Source organism: Myxocyprinus asiaticus, chromosome 33 (genome assembly GCF_019703515.2).
Source record: "Myxocyprinus asiaticus isolate MX2 ecotype Aquarium Trade chromosome 33, UBuf_Myxa_2, whole genome shotgun sequence".
Classification (NCBI taxonomy): Eukaryota; Metazoa; Chordata; class Actinopteri; order Cypriniformes; family Catostomidae; genus Myxocyprinus; species Myxocyprinus asiaticus.
The window spans coordinates 33,865,401-33,873,543 of record NC_059376.1 but is presented as its reverse complement, the minus strand read 5'-3'; the positions used below and the strand labels follow the sequence as shown (position 1 = coordinate 33,873,543).

General features: G+C 38.8%; 1 pseudogene; it reads right to left on the bottom strand.

Moving 5' to 3' along the window:
- LOC127424073 (cytosolic carboxypeptidase 6-like) overlaps window positions 1–8,143 on the bottom strand; it is a 464,974-nt pseudogene that overhangs the window by 113,460 nt on the left and 343,371 nt on the right.

Genomic DNA, 8,143 nt, shown 5'->3' with positions numbered 1-8,143 from the left:
GAACACAAAAGGAGATGTTAGGCAGAGTCAAGGGCATAGGGAAATTAGATTTGGTACAGCAGACTCTTTGAAACAACCCAGCAACAACAACAACAACAACAACAACAACAACAACAAAAAAAAAAAAAAAAAGGCAGAATGAATGCACCAGTGTTGTTTCCTTTTAAATTTAATTGGAGATTAATCACAATGGTTCGTATGAGATGTTATGTGGAACATCAACAGAAGTGCAAGCATCACTTAGGCCCATGCTTGCTTTCTTGCTTGCTAGCACCCTGTGGCTTTCCACCTCTGAGAAAGAAAGTATCCAATGTGGCATCCCTGTTAATGTGTTTTCAATATCTCTCATATCCCTCTCATACAGCACAAAAAAAAAAAAAAAAAAAAAAAAAATTCTTTCAGCCAGCCAATCATTACCATAATTGATTCATTCACCTATTACTTTTGTTCTGCACTGATGGTTTTAGCTGAATGCTGTGAGAGAAGAGGCATTCTCCAGGATCACAATTGACTGTATCAGTGTGTGTAGATGAGAATGTTTCTGCCAGCATGCTGCTTTGCCATCCCTGCCATTCTCTTTCCTTGCTTCTCTCCAAATGACAAAGCCTATCTGACAGAAAAGGAACACTTTGTTATTGTAAAACAGGCAGGTTGTTATACACAAGGATGGATTTCTTCACTTGTACTTTAATAACGAGAAAGGCACAGTAAATAAATGGCACTAACAATTCGTTCTGCTTCGCCTGCCGTAATTGAAAAGTAAGTGATGCAGAACTTTGGATGCTTTGCCCTTTCTACTTTTCTCTCTCCATTTATTTCCTTTCATTTTGTCACTGTTTGAGTCAGATCTGCGATCGAGTCCTGAGTTGTTTCGTTGAAATTGCAGAGATGAGGTTTGCTTGAAGGATAAGATGGCGAAGTTTGTTTTCGACAAGACAAACCATAGGCTCTGTAAGGCCCACAGACAGTGTGTACTTTCAATCCAATCTCTATTCTGCTTAATACCAAATCAGCAAAATGACAGTCATTGTGTCGTGAGCTTTAAATGGACAGTAAAAAGAACTTCTCAGTCTCAGTGAACGGACTGAGCCGCAGACCTCTGGGATGGACTGGTCCCGAGGCGTGTTGCTGGGCAGAGTGGTGTAACTGATGCAGTCTGAGTGAGTGGGCTTTGCAGCGACTGGGGCTCAGCGCGCAGCGAAAGGATTATTCTTAATCTAATCTGCTTCTCAATGGTTGGCTTGTCCTGCACTCACAGTCTGCATCAATAGGACTACCCATAGATCCCTGGCTGATGTGTTCAAGTGGTCCCAGTTCAGGACAGAATGTATTGAGTGTGAATTTTGAGACTGAATTGCAAGTTATAGTGAGCGATTTTAGCAACTCTTCAGACCTGAAATAAGCCTGGAATTGCATTTAAAGGTAATCTGTGTAATTTTTCGTTGTTAAAAACTTTCCCAGTTTTACATGCACAGACAACTTAGGACCCTTCAAAATCGGTTGTATTTTTTCCCCAAATCCCGTTAATTTTTTTCTCTCACAAATTCCATGTTTTATTTTATTCTGAATTCCGTATTCAACAGTTTAATCAAAGTCTTTTTAGCAAGTCAGGTAACTCGGCAGCCATATTTGGAATGCTCCCGTGCAGTTATTTTTCTTTGTAAACAAGTGGCATACAAGTGCAGCTCCTATCTACTTGAATGGGGAAAGACAGAAATCTCCAAAACAGTTGGTCAAGATTACAATCAAAGAACATATGTCAAATTAGCAGTAAAAACTTGAGTTGAATGACAGGCGATGTCTGTATCTAAAAGGTGATTTTTAACTGTAGGGCGGGACTTCCTGTCGACATCCGTTGACCTTTGGCCATTCCAATTTCTCCCATTTTTTTAATAGAAGTGGCCCATCTCTGCTAAATAGTATCTGGTTTAATTGAATTTTATCATCAAATGGGTGTATAAACAAATTAATTCATAAAACATTAGTCAAATGAAAATAGAACAATTAATTTATTGGTGTTATTAAAAAAAGGTAATGTGATGAATATATATATATATATATATATATATATATATATATATATATATATATATATATATATATATATATATATATATATATATTCATCACATTACCTTTTTTAATAACACCAATAAATTAATTGTTCTATTTTCATTTGAAAATAGAACAATTAATTTATTGGTGTTATTAAAAAAAATTAAAGCTTGATTTAAACGGATATATATATATATATATATATATATATATATATATATATATATATATATATATATATATATATATATATATATATATATATATATATATATATAATCCATTTAAATCAAGCTTTAATTTTTGCAGAAAACTGAGTAAAGCCCTTTCAGTTTCTGTGAGGTTTAATAATCACACAAGGATATATTGTGATTTTAAATTTGATAAATTCATTGCCATTCAGACATACATTTTTATCTCAAACATGTGAAATACCATGAAATTCCACATTTTACACTTAATTCCATTTTTATGACTGGATTCCCTAATTCCATCCATGTTTTCCACATCACGGAAATCATAAGGTCTGTAAACTGTAAGTAAGCCATTCTTAGGTTGACCTTTTTGGGTGAACTATGGAAGACACAGAGGGAATTTGGGATACCTGTTTGAAAACAACAATTCCATCACCCAGAAGCCATATCACCCTGTAGCTCTAGACTGGTTACCCACTGAAGCTAAGCGGGGCTGAGCATGTGTAGTACCTGGATGGGAGACCTCCTGGGGAAAGCTATGATTGTTGCTTGAAAAGGTGTTAGTGAGGCCATCAGGGGGTGCTCACCCTGTGGTATGTGTGGGTCCTAATGCCCCAGTACAGTGATGGGGACACTATACTGTAAAAATTCACTGTCTTTTAGATGATATGGTAAACTGAGGTCCTGACTCTCTGTGGTCATTAAAAATCCCAGGAAACTTCTCATGAAGAGTAGGGGTGTAAACCTGGTGTCCTGGCCAAATTATCAACCATGGCCTCCTAATAATCCCCATCCATTAATTGGCTGTATCACTCTACTCTACTCGATCCTCTCAACCAACAGCTGCTGTGTGGTGAGTGTACTGGTGTGGTATGCCTGCTGTCGCATCATCCATGTGGATGCTGCACACTGGTGGTGGTTGAGGAGAGTCCCCTGTTCAATATGTAAAGCACTTTGAGTGTAGTGTCAGAAAAGTGCTATATAAATGTAACATTCATTCAATACATTCATTCATTTGTTGACAGTAGTTGCACAAAAATGACATCCTGAAATGTTTGGGCTATGTTAATGAGATACATGTTGAAAGAATAGCGTGCAAATGATAAAACTGGCAACAACGGAGGGAAAATGTTAGAACCAGGTATTGACCTACAGTATGTCTCTCATACGGATGACGCAAGTTTGAATGCGGCTTGCAACATTTCTTGATTCTTCTTCCAGTCCTCTCTTGTATTGTTCTTATAAATAAAAAGTGGCAAAAAGACCAATAAAAAAGAGGGAAATATATCAAGCTGAATATGTTCTCGAGGCTTCTGAAAAAACAGATAAATGTTGAACTGATGATAGACAATCATGTGATTTTGCAATACTTCCTTGAAAATCTCACACATAAAAACCCATAGAAACAGATGAAATGACAACGTGGCTCCACCCGGCACTCTCCTGCACAGCTATCAAACAATGAGCACTTGAACTAAGTGTCTGCTACCCCTCCACCTCTAAAAACACATTTATTGTGGTGATGGTGCCTCATAAAATGTTTGGCAGTGTCAACATTATCAGCGGCTCAGAGTCAGACATCATGCCCCTTCAATTAGAGCTTCACAGCTCCCCTCATTCATCTTTATTGGTGATACATTAGCCACCATTAAATAAAAGACATGGGATAATCTCCATAATGATGTGGATGATGAAGCCGAATTTCGGAGAGGGAGGTGGGAGCACTGTGACTAGAATAAGAAAGAGGGTGGGTGTCGGGTGCATGGTAGCACTAGACGTGTTTTGGGTCAGTGCCTGGGAGAGGAAGAGGAGAGTGATGAAGATGGGGATAGATGGACATGAGGAGCTGTGACAGAAGCATTAGCTGGTAACACATTAGCCATTACCACGCACCCAATCAAAACAGCGCACCTGTGCCAATCGGGGAGACTGACAGACGCTAGCCCAGGTGCGTGTGTGTATATATGTGGGGATCTGTGTTTGTGTGTGTGTTGGTACTGGCTGGCTAAGCATAGAACCAGACGGCACACATTTAAAACCGGCTGCCTTTGCCAGAATCTGTGAAGCACACAGAGGGACAGCAGGGATCATTTAGAGAACATTAGAAATACACAGGTATGTTTTAAAATAAAGCTTCACAGGGTCTTGGGGAAAAAGTTGGCACCATCATCTTCTATTGATCAACAACTTACAAGGCAGTGATCTCCTCTTGTTTAACTGAACTGCCCCTAATTACGTTACTTTATTTTGTCCTTTAATTAGGGCCTCATGAATAATTGATTAGCCGTGAAGTCATCAGTTGGGCAATAAAAAAGTGATAGTGCGTGAAATGAACAGCAGCCCCAAAGCTCTGACTGGCACTATTAGTCACTAATGCCAGTTGCCCCGAGACAGACTTCAAAACGGACAGCCCAAGCAGATGCAAACTATATTGTATAACCACTCTTCAATGCCTTCATCAAATATTTAAAGGGGTATCATTTCCAGCACGATGTCCCGCTGAGCATTCTCTGACTGGCGGCAAGGGGGACATTGATCTTCCTTTTAAAGAAAAAAACGAGAGTTTCAGAGATGTTTCTTATACTTTGGGTCTGCTCAGTGTGCTTCATCAGGATCTTTCTCTTTGTCTCTGGGGCAAATGCTATCGATCCAGCCAGGTCAAGAATCTGCATCACGTCCCAAACATCTAAAAATGATCTCTGGGCTGCATTAATATGAAAGACTAGACAGCACTTTTTTTTCCCTTCGTCCTGGATAATGTCCGATTTGCACTGCACAGACACTTCATTTGTCCTCATTGGGTGCAGACGATAAACTGTGAATATTTGATTGCATGGAGCTGATTACTGGATCCATCTGTTTGATTAAGATACGTCAGAACCAGCTTGCAAAGGCAGTCATAAAGGGTAAACTAGCTAAAATAATCATATATAATCGTTATGTTTTTGAGAACTACATATCGATTGTCTGTTTTGAGTTGGCAAAATTAAACACTCAACATTTATATAGAGGGAAAATACCAAAATGCGATGAAACCAACAGTCAAAGGAATAGTTCACCTAAATATAGAAAACTCTTTCATCACTGACTCACCTTCACATTGTTCCAAACTTGTATGACCTTCTTTATTTCATGGAACACAAAAGGAGATGTCAGGCAGAATGTTAGCCTCATTCACATTTAACTTTTATTGTATAGAAAAAAAAAAAAGATGCAATGGAAGTGAATGGTGACTGGGAATAACATTCTGTTATACCTTTCCTTTGGTGAAACACAGAATAAAGAAAGTCATATAGATTTGGAACAGCCTGACAGTGAGTGCATGATGTCAGAATTTTCATTTTTTTGTGAGCTATCATATTAAGATCACAAAGAAATCAGAACTGGGGTTTTGTGGCTTTTAGTCTATGTGAGGTAGCTTTGACACTGAGAACAGGGTCGGATTGGCACACCGGGAGTGGTGGGACCTTTCCGGTTGGGCTGGTTGGTCACTAGGAGGCCGATGCACAAATTATATAAAATAAATAAATAAATATCCACCTATTTCTGACTAGCAATAGCAAGTAGCAAATCATACTGAAGAGCCCTCTGATATGTCCCGCCCCAACTTCCTGTTTCTATAGGAAATGAAAACTGCACTTGTCAAGTCGATTTAATGGGTCTTTTTTTTCCCTACAGTAAAATACAAATTAATTAAATATTCTATACTTTTGTGGCATTTTTTCCCCCAGAAGGCCACTTATGTTACATCACTGAGCTGATATGTTAGTAAACAATACAAAAGGCCTTTTCAACCATTATCAAAAAATCGATTTCATAATACTCTGTCATAATGTTTGAGACACTCAGTCTCATTTGCTATTAGATAAGACATCTGGTAACAAGAAGACCACACACACTCGCAGCGTGACATCACACTTCAAGAGCAATTCTTGTCATCCTGGTCCTCATCCTCTCTAAGCAGTGTCAGCTTTTCAGCCCTAATGGGAAGTGACAGATTTATCGTCCAGATTTACTAGGTGTGCTAATATGACAGCAGTAAAATCGAGGTCTATAGTTGGCCATTGTTACACGCAAACGTTTTGATTGCACGTGGGTGGATCTGATAACAGGGCGATGGCAGGTGGAGCGTGTGAGTGAACCGCTCTTTGTTGAGCCGACACAAACATAAACATACACACCAACGCATGCCACAGTTTCACCGGGAAAGGAACTAATGAAGTGACCCCACAAACGAGGCCTGTCGGTAACCAGGTAACCAAATCAAGAGTCTGACAAAGCTAGCGGCTGAGAACGAATGGAAGAAATCGCCGGAGAATGAGTGTGGGTAGCTCAGTGCTAGTGGCAAAGAAGTCTCACAGGATAATCCCTGTTTCTTTCTCTCTATTGCTATTTCTTAGTTCTTTTCTGACTGCCTCTCTTTTTTTTTGAACTAACTCACTCAATCCGTAGCAGAGGGTCCTCGTCTGAACTCACCTCTATTACGCACTCTCTGGCAGGAAATAACAAAAGGCCCTCCGACATGAAATTTCACTCTTTTTTTTTTCTTATGGATTTGCTGCACTTGGCAACAGCAATTGCCCTGGTGATGACAAAATAGTTCTCGCTGTCTAGTCTGTCTCCGTAGAAGGGCTGTTAAATTACAATTTACATTTTCCCACATATCTTCCTCTGTTTCTCGCATACAATAGCATGCACATATGATCGCAAAGCCGTGAAAAGAGAAAGACAATTTAATAGCAAATAGCACACTGCATTTTCATATAGTATCTTTAGAGTGTTGTTTTGTTTTTTTTCACGGCAAACAGAAAAACCCATGGCTAATTATGTGAAGAAGGCGTGAAATTGTGATATTTGCATGGCTGGGGATATTAACTAGAGGCATTAGTTGTTGAAAAGCTTCAAGGCTGGGCTCCAGACATGTTTTTAAATAATGGTTTAATGATGCATATTTTACAAATACTTTCCAAGCCACACTAGAGGCTCCCTCTCTCTCTCTCTCTTCACCCGACTACATTAACGCTCTTATTCTTTCTTCATTAACAGGCTCACAGCCTTTTTGCTATGCTCCTTTGTGTGCATTTGGAAAAAAATAACTGGAAAATAGATGGCATAAGGCAACCGATTGGCATTTTGGTTTCTCTATCTCTTCTCTATCCCTGTTATTCTCTGTGTGGAATCTCCAAACCGCTGTTCATTATATTAATTTATTGGTATTCACTTTTACCCACCCTTCATGAATATGATAAAGTCACTGATCAGAATGTTAAGATGAAATATCAAGATTTAAATATATGCTTTAAAAAAAATATAATGAAGATAATGATGAATGTCAAAAAATGCAACCGATCATGTGTAGCTGAGGCCTATATAAACAACATGATCATGCAGGAAATTGACATGTTGTTTCTGAAAGTTCATGTACACTGAAATTGTCATCCGAATTACTGACAGGCAATGTTTACCATTTGATCAAATGTGACCTTTCCCTCTAGTGCTGCTGATGGCATGCCACAGTGTTCAGAACCAGAAAGTAATTGCATTAACTTAAACAATGGTGATCACGATTTGGAGGTTGCGTTTTCACTCTAAAATTACATTTTAACTCCGCCGGTGATTAGGTTTAGGGTTGGGCTTTGGGTTAGGGTGTAGAGTTAATAAAATATGCATTCCTGTTGACTGTTTAACATCTATGATAGCTAAAAATACAACTCACTTTTGGCACCACTCTGTGGACATTTCATGCAACAGCACTTCCTGCTTCAGCCACTGGGGGCAGTGATTGAAATTTCAGTAAACACAGAGGGAATTATATTTAAAGGTGCAGTATGTAAGATTCAGAAACCCTTATTATTAATGACACCTGTGGTCGTTAAGTGAACTGCAGCCAGCTA